This window comes from Perissodus microlepis, chromosome 15 (genome assembly GCF_051167445.1).
Source record: "Perissodus microlepis isolate ML-2025 ecotype Zambia chromosome 15, ASM5116744v1, whole genome shotgun sequence".
Taxonomy (NCBI): domain Eukaryota; kingdom Metazoa; phylum Chordata; class Actinopteri; order Cichliformes; family Cichlidae; genus Perissodus; species Perissodus microlepis.
In genome coordinates this window covers 39,182,069-39,194,158 of record NC_140475.1, presented here as the reverse complement: position 1 = coordinate 39,194,158, position 12,090 = coordinate 39,182,069, and the positions used below count along the sequence as shown (strand labels likewise).

Sequence of the window (12,090 nt, the reverse complement as noted above, 5' to 3'; positions counted from 1 at the left end):
GTTAAGTTTGAGAGAAAGTTTTTTGACGTCCCTAATAAGACATCAATGCATTACATAGCTACCGCTGGTAAATTATACCAATATACCTCGTGTTTTGTTTTATTGGACAGTAACAGGCTAGTTAACGGGAGGTTGCAAGTGCTAATTAACAAGTAACAGAAGTCAGCTGTCTTTGACTAATCTAAGGTAAGTGAGCGCTCTGTTATTCTTTTGCCTGCAGTGTGAACATATGTGGGTTAAGTAAGAAAGTAGCTGCTTCTGTCTTTAATTTAACTATTTTTTTTTAAATAAATAATTATTATTAACAAACAGGAAAAACGTAGGTGAACACATTTTCTTTTAGCAATTTACCAACCCAGTAAAAAAAAAGTAAGTTGCGTGGACAACAACGTGCCCGATTACAGCGAGTTGCTAGTACCAACCAACGTTATCTGTGTTCTTCGCAGATGTCTTAACTTAATGTGATTAATTTGAACACAGCCTTTTTGCTACCATAACGGTACGAGTTGTATTTAACTTACCTCTACATGCTTGTGCAGGTTTGATGTGGAATTTTTAAAAGCTGCTAACTCGGTCTCTCTGGGCAAACACAGCTTACACTGCATAATAAAGCTGTTGCCTTTCTTGCACTTGCAGCCGAAATGGTCCCTTAAATACGGCCAGGGGTTCACATCCGTTTCTTCGAGTTCAGGGTCAGCAGAATTCGACGGGGCTTCTTTTTTCACTAGATCCGTAACACCGACGTCAGACTCCATCTTTAACGTCACCTTAGCGCCAATTTGTTCTACTACCCATCATTCCCTGCAGTATTTCCAAAGCGCAATGTTTTTTTTTAATTTTAATTTACTCAGTAACAGGTGTGATTGAAAACGTAGCGAACTATAATACTTTTTAAAAAATATACTTAAGTAAAAGTAAAATTACAGACTTGAAAAATGACTTTAAAAAGTACAAATACACAAAAAAACTACTCAATTACAGTAACGCAAGTAAATGTAATTCGTTACTTTCCACCTCTGGAGAATACTGACAACATGGCATCGACATGACACACACAGCATGGAACACACAATAACAATGTGTAGCATGAAACCGATACCACAGATATGAATGAAATTCATGTTTTATCAATTCGTTTATCAATCTCCAGGACTCAGCTTGCTGTGAAAAGCCAAAATATTCCCTAGAATACATCAGATTGTAATTAAATAATAGAGATCAAACTAGCAATTTCAACCATCAAGTTTAAAATCTAAAAAAATATTACACTGACAACACCGTTACTGAAAAAGTAATAAAAAACTGAATCAAAAAGCATCAAGATGCAGCACATAAAGGTAACATCATCTTTCATGCTGTGCCTTTTGTTGTCAGCATTCTTCCTTTGTCTTTGTCTCTGCAGGTTTAAAGTGAATTTTTGCACCTGATTGCCACGAGTAGTGTGTGCGTTGACTGTAGCACCTTTACTCTTGCCACACTTTATCAGCATCACCAAACACAGCCCATAGTCTGTAACTGAACGAACCAGCTAGAAGCCAGAAGGCTGGCTTACATGTAGAAAAAACACATTTATCATGTAAATAGTAGGGGTGCAACGATACACAAAATTCACGGTTCGGTTCGGTTCGATACTTTGGTGTCACGGTTCGATATTTTTTCGATACAAAAAAAAAAGTTCATGCTTTTTTAATTTGTCATTTATTAAAATTATAAATATATATTTTAACTCAAAAGTACAGTTTTTAAATTTAATGTTGCTGAAACAACAAAGTAATAAAATAATAAATCTATCTGATGGAGAAATCACTCATCTTTGGAAAAGAGAGTTTATTACAGAGAAATGGCTCTTTCCAAAATAAAAGCTATACTATACGCTTCTTCTGGGCTATATTCTCAGCAGCATATTAAACATATCAGGTCCCCATGAGGAGAATCCTGTGCTAACAGCTGTCTAAATGACTCGGGTAAAGTTTGTAGCATGCGTGCTTGTTGTTTTTGTCTGCTTCCACTTGTCTTTGCACGAGGATGATGTCGGCGTAAATGTGCAGTCATATTCGTTGTGTTCCCACTAGTGCTGTCAGCGTTAATCTGAAATGACGTTAACGCCACAACACGGCAAATCTCCGTTAACGAGCTACCGCGGATCGCCCCGTGCGTGGGGCTGGACGGCGTCAACACGTTAACGAGCTAACTGCGCTAACGCACTAGTTCCCACCAATGTAATTGAGCATTGCGTGGCACATCCGACATACTGTTTTACTTTAGTCCATGACGCGCTTACCTTCAGGGTCATACTTCACATGAAGACCAAAATAGTTCCAAAGGCCAGATCTGAATGAGGGTGGGGGAGGTTCAATTTGCCATGTTGCAAGGAGAGCTTAGCTTCTGTCTCGCTAGCTTGCGCTGCGCTCAGTGAATCTGTGTTCGACTACTCCGCCTAGGCTGCACTGTCGAGTGCAGATCCACTGAGCGCTCAACACAGACAGCATCGTCAGAAGGAAAGTTGATAAAATAAATTAAAAATTTTGTATTGTTCGATACATATGCGTACCGAACCGAAAGCACTGTATCGAACAGTTCAATATCGATACGAGTATCGTTGCACCCCTAGTATATAGTATTACCTATAAGTGGTATCAACGATACTGATCCGATACCGATACTTTGTACAAAACTTAATGCTTCATTGTATTTCGTTATACAATATATAATTGTATTATGTAATTGTAATAATAATACAATAATATAGCTTCATAATGATTACAGGACATCAGATTACTTGTTCTTATCACTTAATAATGCAGAATTCATCATATAGAAATAAAAAACCTGAAGTTGTGGCTATTTGAACACGTTGCCTGCCTGCAGCACTAAAGGACTTCGTGAGAGACGTCTGTCTCGCCCTAGCAGCACCTGTCCCTCTCCTCCTCTTCAGTTCACCTCCACATACACTCGTCATATTCTGTGATATGATTTACTCTGAGGTGTTTGACGAGGTTAGTGGAGCTGCCACAACACCTCGCTTTCTTGCCACATGTATTGCAAACCACGTCTTGGCTGTTTGTGGAGGTAAAATACGTCCACACATGACTCTGTTTACACTCAGCCATTGCTGTGAGTGCGCACGCCAGAGGCTGCGACACATTTATACAGCCGTGTTTCGCATATGACTGTGAAAGGCGGTAGAGGAAGTAGTTCCTTCCAATTTAGACGATCCGAATGTTATAGTTTCTTTCCACTGTGTTCCTGTTAATGAAAAACTACAAATTTACCCCAGAGTACTAAAATATTGATATTTTAATATGAGAATCGATTCTAGAACATAAATTACTGGCATCGGAAGAATCGATATGTCAATATCGATCCGCACATCACTAGTAAGTAGTAGAGATGGACCGATCCAATATTACGTATCGGTATCGGTCCGATACTGACCTAAATTACTGGATCGGATATCGGAGAGAAATAAAAAATGTAATCCGATCCATTAAATATCAAAAAAGCACCTCACAAAACTCGCGACACGGCGTAACTCGGCTCATAACCGTAGCACGTCGGAGCAGTGTGGTCACGTGATAGAGCGGCTGTGTGTATTTGTAGCCTGCTAGCAAACATTTCATCTCCGAGGAAGTTATGTCAGAGAGAAGTAAAGCAAGTGTGTAAGTTCATCTCTGAATGTTTGTAAAGCATTCCCGCGTTAAGCTTAACAACCGATATATGGAGCGACTGCCTCTTCTCTCTCTCTCCTGCTGCTGCTTCAATCGTGAAACTGCTTAATGATCAGCTGATCGGCTTTTCTGTCGTGAGTCCGTCTCTCTTCTTTGTTTTTGGCCCACTTTGCACCAGAAAGAGGAAACCAGCGGCTGAACAACAGCAGCACGTTTAAGCTTGATAAGCTGTTGTTAGAATTTATTTAATATTACTTTCTACACCAGGATCTTTTTCTACGCAGCTGACGGCTGGTAACTGTGCTGGGGCGGATCTAGCAAAGTTTAGCCAGGGGGGCCGATAGGGCATGAACAGGGAAAAGGGGGCACAAAAACATACTTTTCTTTCTTATTCTCATTTAAAATATCTAGCTTTTAATTATTTAATAATTATCTGAATCTTACACCCAAAGTTTTAATCTGATGTAAAATGTATAGAAGTCCATTACTGTATATAGTAACTGTTAAGTCTAATATACCCTAGTAAGCTATAGTACTTTTTCCTTTGGGAAAGTACCATCTGTGAATTCTGCAATTCTGTTGAAGAAAGATGTTGAATCTATTTAATTATTCTTGAAAAATAATTGATTTCTGTGAATTTTTTTCACCCTGCATCAAATTAAAGTTGATTACATTGATTAAGCATCATGAGCAAGAGGCTGGTTCCCTATTTTCTTTTGCTGGGAGTTTGCAACCCTATTAGTTAGGTTGCTTAATATTTCTGCTAAGTACTCTTTAAAATACCAGAATAGGGAGGATGGAGCAGGTTTAAGTTTATTAGATTGATCAGTGTTGCTGAACTATGAAATATTTTGGGTGCAGTGTTTTGTTTTGTTTTACATACAGGTATAACAGAATAGCTTTAGTGTTGTTGTTGTTGTTTTTTAACTTGGGTATGAACTTATACAAAAAGCAGCAAGATATTAAAAAAACAGTTTTATTGATTAGAAAAGACACTATATCGGATTCATATCGGTATCGGCAGATATCCAAATTTATGATATCGGTATCGGTATCGGACATAAAAAAGTGGTATCGTGCCATCTCTAGTAAGTAGTAAATATAAACACAAACATGCCTATTGTTGACACCACACACTGTAAACTTTTTTTTTTTAGAAATTAACTTAAATATATATTTACGTCTACACTTTAGTATACATGATTGTCAGTATGGGTTTTATATATGGATCATTATGAATATTTAAATAAACATGGGTTTTAGTGTTTCAAAGCTTGTTGTAACTTTATTATAATAGTCTATGATAGTGTGTGTATAACCCCAGCCTGAACTTCCAGTTCCAGTTTCCCTCTAGTGTCACCAAAAACATCCAGTACAATAAAATCCAGTCTAAAAGTCAGAGAAATTATGTGTTTTACACATTGTGTAATGCTTTTGGACCAATGTTGACATTCAAATGTGGAACACAGACCTTGCGTTGTGGGCAGCAAAAGCATATTTAACATTCAAGAACTACATCTTTCATGAAGGAGGGGCTTTGAGGCTTTTCTAGAGAGAGATTTGTCTGGGCAGAGCGACACAGATCCTGAGAGTATGTCCTGTGGATCAAGTCTCTAATCTTCCATATGTTGTCACTTTCTTCCAGTTCCTTTAGAGTTTAAATGTCTCTAAAGCATTTTGAAACTGCTCTGAATAAATTGCGCTATTTAAATAAATTTGCCTGGCTTTGCTTTCACGATGCAAATGAACAGGTCTCTCTTTCAACTTAGCTCAAACTCCCAGTCATGCCTGTGTTTGACAGAGGCAGGAGAAGGTGCAGCACGGCAACAAAGGAGAGCGATTATAATATCAGAAAAAGACTAATAGGCGATTATGTTAGAAACTGCAGGCTTTCTGGAAGAGGCAGCAAATGCACTGTGGACCACAGATGGCATTAATTTGCAATGCAGACTGTACATCGGCTCCAACAAAAATCAGATGGATGCAATACTTAAACTAAACAAACAGCAAAGGTCTCAGAACAAAGCAAGTGTGTGACATGTAGATGATACAGAAAACTCTTACAGCAACAGAAAAAGAGGGAAACAATCGCAGGACTTTTCTCCGTTGCTTTGATTGACATCAGAACATTTTTTTTAAGAAATCCTTCAGATGTGTGAGCTCTGTCTTTGTCTTCTACAGAGAGACTCTGCCATTAACGCAAACAGCCAGTTTTTGGACATGAACTAAATCTAAGTCACAGCACTGACCCTGTACAACTGTGTATAATAATCTCTTACATGCCTGTGTTTGCTTGTTATATTAGCTAATGTTCATATCCCACACATTCATGTGAAGTAAGCACAGGGCAGGAAAATGATGCTTTCTTTCACCGTGTTTGTGATCCTCTGTAGTAAAACTGTTTATTAATAAAAGATCAGATCCAATAAATGATTCACATCCATTTCACAACAGAAAAAAGCATGAAAGCATGGTGATGCAGAGGTTAGTGCTGTTATCTCAGAGCGAGAATGTCCTGGGTTTGAAACCTGCCAGCTGGCCGGTGTGTGCATGTTCTCCCACGTGTGCGTCGGTTCATCCAAACACATGCATATTATGTTAACTGGCAAGTCAAGTTGGCCACTGGTGTGACTGTGAGTGTAAATGTAGCTCAGGAGGTAGAGCAGGTCACCTACTGATCGGAAGGTCGGTGGTTCGATCCCTGGTTCCTCCAGTCTGCATGTCAAGTATCCTTGGGCAAGATACTAACCCCAACTTGCTCTACAATGCATCCATCGGAGTATGAATGTGTGTGAATGTCGTTAGAAAGCACTAAGTGTAGATAAAGTGCTTGTGAGAATGGGTGTGATTGGGTGAATGAGGCATGTTGTAGTGCTTTGAGTACTCAGTGAGAGTAGAAAAGCGCTCTATAAGAATCAGTCCATTTACCATAGTCCTCTGATGAATCTGAAGTGGGAAATGTCTGTGTTTGCATTCATACCTGTGAGTAAATCTGCGCTGCTTTGGCATCCAGAGTGAAACTGAGCTGCTCCTGGTAGTCTCATAGGTAATCATTTTAAACTTAGCAAGGGGAAAAGAAGTGATTCAAGCAGTAGGAATAATGTTGAATAGCTGAATGTCTATACTGGCAGAATAGCTGTTTACGTTAGCATGATGAGCAAACTGATACCTTATTTCCTTGTTCCTTTTACTCTGACACACACACACACACCATTCCAATTCAGTTCAGTTTTATTTATATAGTACCATCGCAACAGCAGTCACCTTGAAGCACTTTATAAGGTAAAGACCTCATAATAATAGAGAGAAAACCCCACCAATCAATAGAGGGAAGGAAAAACTCCCTTTTGACAGGAAGAACCCTCGGGCACACCAAGCTGTGGGAGGGCAGCCATCTGCCACGATCAAACTGGGGGTGAGGGAAGGGAGGCAGGACAAAAGACACAGTGTGGAAGACATAAAGAGATTAATAATAGCTAATGATTAAATGCAAAGTGTTGTATGAACACATAGTGTTTCACACTGTTCCCTTGTCTTGGCACACAGCTAACAAGTGTTTTGTACTGTTGTGATCATATTAAGTTATCTGCTGAGGAGCTCATCCTTCCCACTGTGAAGTAAAACCTGAACACTGCTCCACAAGCAGTAACTCGAGCCTGTGTAGAAACATTACCATGGTAGTCGTGGATTATGTGGTGAAGGATATGAAGTCAAATCAATATATTCAGAGGTCAACAAACAGCAGGCTGCACACCCTGTGTATGTATCATCAGCACACACAAGCTAAAGAGGTGTTTAGTTTTGCATTTCTCTAAAAAAACCTTCATCAGGCAGAAACATCAAAATGTATAGCATTATTTTCAAGGCTCTTCTCTAATGTCTACAAATGAGTAAGGCCCCAAAACGAGACCTAAGAACTTTCAGAACATCTGCATCCAGAAGTATTTAGCTGAAGTGTATTTTATTTATGTTAGTTATTTTTTTAACTTGCAGTTCTAAATTGGAAGTTTATTGTGACATTGAAATATAAAAATAAAATTATATTCTATTATTTTTTCATCGCTCAAAATAAGCGCCACACTCGTGGAAGCCGGTGTACCCGCCGAAACGCCGTGCATTTATCGAGACTTTCAACCCCAGGTAGGCCAGTTATGGATCTTCGGATCCACATTATGTTGGCAGCTGTTCTCCACCCTGAACTATGTTAAAAACAAACGCCGCTCACGCCTCACAGATGACAGCTTACAGTCCTGCGTAAAGATGAAGTGACTTCGTACAGCCCCGATTTGCAGACGCTGTGCGCAGAGGTTCGGGACCAGAAGTCTTATTGTAAACATATCACGACAGACCCGACGATGTTTCCATGAACACGCTTTTCAGCATCTCTTTATTGACCACTTTTCACACATGGTTGCTGTACACATACAGCCGGCTGTAGCTTTGCAGCTCACAGCCCGACATATACCAACAACAGCACAGATAGCACAGACGTTAATGCGGCGAGGCGTGATTGCGGGTGCCGCTCAGGTACGTCCGACTGCCCTGCTGCGGCGCTGCAGACCACGCCCCGCCACACACATTAACCTGGTAAAATACATATTTAGGCAGAATTTTGCAAATATCTATTTTACTTTTTTAGCAGGATAGAGCTTTTTTTCCAATTATTTTTTAAAAGTCAGGTCAAGGCTCCAAAAGCCCAAAGGCGATATGAGGGTGGCGGCTCACAGCAGTTTTTGTTTACATGGATCATTTTAGTTCAGCTGGGTGTCTTTCCTTTGGTTATATTTCTTTAAGAGTTCAAAATTTGTTAATTACATAAATAAAATGTAATTTTTCTGAAAAGGGCTGGGAAAATCATCAAAGACCCCAGTCACCCATCACATGGACTCTTTACCCTCCTGCCCTCTGGGAGGCGCTACAGGAGCCTCCGGACTAAGACCACCAGGTACCGGAACAGCTTCTTCCCCACAGCTGTCAGACTCCTGAACTCTGCCTCCTGACATCTGAACAACTAAACACATGGTCTGAACATACACACACCCACAACCACCTACACACACACACAATGGACAACTGTACCCTCATACACACAATAATAACATGGACTGAACCACCACTCACAACCACTAGCACTTTATATAGCCTCTGTAGAAATTATCCACATATCTCACTTATCTTAACTGCACTACTGTATAGTTCTGTGTAAATAATCATTCTGTACATACGATAATTTTTAATCCTACAACTGTTTATAACTTGCATAGTTCCCATTTCTGTATAACTGTATATCTCAGATTTCTGTATAGTTTTTTATTTCACATTTATATCCTGTTCATAGCTTGTACTCACTACAGCCTGTACATACTTATAGTTATAGAATATTCATAACATACTTCATACCGTGTACATTATAACATACCATAATAGACCCATTTCTGTAATATACTTACATATCTATATTATTGCTAATATATATTGTAATATATCTATATCACTAAAGCACTTCTGGATGGATGCAAACTGCATTTCGTTGCCCTGTCCCTGTGCATGTGCAATGACAATAAAGTTGAATTCTATTCTATTCTATTCTAATTCTATCTTCATTTTAGATGTCAAAAAGTATTTGCGGCTCCCAGTGTTTTCTTTTGCGTGGAAACCAGGTCCAAATGGCTCTTTGGGTGTTAAAGGTTGCTGACCCCTGGTCAAGATGGATGGATGGATTCAGGACATTTGAAAAATAAGAACTTTGGCCTTCTTGCTGATCTACAGATCAAACAAGGTTTAATAAAACTGGGTATTGATTAAAGAACAGCTGCGGCTCCACAGGACAGAGGACAGAGACAAAGAATCTGGGACTTCATTCAGAACTCAGAGACACTGGGATGTTTTAAGCCCCAAGGCAGCTGCTGCATTTGTGCTTATACTGTAACACTCAACAACCTATTACAGCTGCAAGTTCACCAAGTCATCTGTGTGCAGTCAGTTGCAACTTAGTTTGAGTCCTACAAAATGTAATGACTAGAATTTTTTACCTAATTATATTAGTACTCTTGATTTTATATATATATATATATATTAGGGGTGCAACGATACTCGTATATTGAACCGTTCGATACAGTGCTTTCGGTTCGGTACGCATATGTATCGAACAATACAAATTTTTTTATTTATTTTATCAACTTTTCTTCTGACGATGCTGTCTGTGTTGATCGCTCAGTGGATCTGCGTTCGACTACTCTGCCTAGGCTGCACTGTCGAGCGCAGATCCACTGAGCGCAGCGCAAGCTAGCGAGACAGAAGCTAAGCTCGTTGCAACATGGCAAATTGAACCTCCCCCACCCTCATTCAGATCTGGCCTTTGGAACTATTTTGGTCTTCATGTGACGTATGACCCTGAAGGTAAGCGCGTCATGGACTAAAGTAAAACAGTGTGTCGGATGTGCCACGCAATGCTCAATTGGTGGGAACTAGTGTGTTAGCGCAGTTAGCTCGTTAACGTGTTGACGCCATCCAGCCCCACGCACGGGGCGATCCGCGGTAGCTCGTTAACGGAGATTTGCCGTGTTGTGGCGTTAACGTCATTTCAGATTAACGCTGACAGCACTAGTGGGAACACAACGAATATGACTGCACATTTACTCCGACATCATCCTAGTGCAAAGACAAGTGGAAGCAGACAAAAACAACAAGCACGCATTCTACAAACTTTACCCGAGTCATTTAGACAGCCGTTAGCACAGGATTCTCCTTATGGGGACCTGATATGTTTAATATGCTGCTGAGAATATAGCCCAGAAGAAGCGTATAGTATAGCTTTTATTTTGGAAAGAGACATTTCTCTGTAATAAACTCTCTTTTCCAAAGATGAGTGATTTCTCCATCAGATAGATTTATTTTTTTTATTTTGTTGTTTCAACAACATTACATTTAAAAACTGTACTTTTGAGTTAAAATATATATTTATAATTTTATTAAATGATAAATTAAAAAGGCATGAACATTTTTTTGGATCGAAAAAATATCGAACCGTGACACCAAAGTATCGAACCGAACCGTGAATTTTGTGTATCGTTGCACCCCTAATATATATATATATATATATATATATATATATATATATATATCACTAATCCTCTGCTAGTTCATCCACTTCTGTCTATTAGGAGTTGGTGGGGTTTCTCTGGTGTGGTGTCATGGGTTTGCTTCCTTTTTCAGCACGGGATGCTGGCACACTGGCGGTACATCAGACGTCATTTGATGGAGCGTTATTTAGGAGCAGCGCGACAGACGTCTGGTGTCGGAGTATTGTCTCCTCCCTGAGTGGTAACGTGTTTGTTAAACTCCGCGGTGTGCACTACAGCCAACCCATGTTTTGGATTTTGTCTGCTTACCTGTTGTCCTGTATCCTCAGCCGGATCCATCACCCGCTTGCCTGTCAGCTGCTCGTGAAGCCATATTTCCGGGATCACTACAGAGATCAATCTCAGCTTTACCCTCGCATCCCGGAGATTCTCGCCCGAGCCTGTACTGCCAGTGTGATAAGTGAGCTCTCCAACTCTCCCCATGTTTATTGCCGCTTTTTACCGATTGTTTGGTATCTTCCCCTAAAATTTATTTTTCCTTTTTCTCGTAGGTCCACCCTGCATGCGCAGATTACCCCTTTCCCTCCGAGTGCGTGTCAGCCCCCTTCCCTGGTTTCCCTCCGTTTATTTATCACTTTATTTACACAATCTCCCACCCTGTGTAAATAATCCAGACACTGTAAATAAAGAGCACTTTCTGTATTCCCTGCGCTTCTGTGTGTTCTGCCATAGAGTTCGTTCGTTCAGCCTAACACTGTCGTCTACACATCTGATACCTCGAGCAGAGTATTTAATCATCATCATCATCGTGTTTTTTTAAATCAACAAATTCCCTTATTCACTCATACCCCGTTTTGTCTATTTTATTTTAATGGAAACAAATCACAAAATTAAAAATAATTTTTATTGAAGAAAAATTCTCATTTGCTAATTTCAAGTTAAGCTCAACAAGGACGTGTTTTCTGAGCTCATAAACTCAGAAGTCAGGTCATTTTCTTGTGCGCTTTGACAGAAGAGTTGCCGCCTGTTGGCCATTAGAGAGTGTTACGACTGCTGTCATCATTTTGTCTTGTATGCAAACCTCAGTGTGCAGGTGCCTCTCTGTGATTGGTGGATCCAGAGGACAGACCGTATGGATGGATTACTCTTATGTTGTGGTCCAGTCACCCTTAGACGGGCCATAACATAAAATAAATGTAGAAACGCATTTTCCTCATAAGATATTTTTATATTATGTAAATCTGAGAAAGACAGAGCTGACAGTGCCTCTGTGTTTATGATAAGTGCAAAGGTGTTGATAGTGTAAATGTAAAAACTAAATCTTATCTCTTCCCAACAAC

The 12,090-nt window shown here is 39.8% G+C and overlaps 1 long non-coding RNA gene across 1 annotated transcript; it reads left to right on the top strand.

Moving 5' to 3' along the window:
• The first annotated feature begins 10,836 nt into the window (after nt 1-10,836).
• On the top strand, nt 10,837-11,479 carry LOC146372698 (uncharacterized). The gene is made up of 3 exons (XR_014802721.1): nt 10,837-10,991; nt 11,080-11,210; nt 11,302-11,479. It is a non-coding gene; the product is annotated as an uncharacterized LOC146372698 (long non-coding RNA).
• The last annotated feature ends 611 nt before the right edge of the window (nt 11,480-12,090 follow it).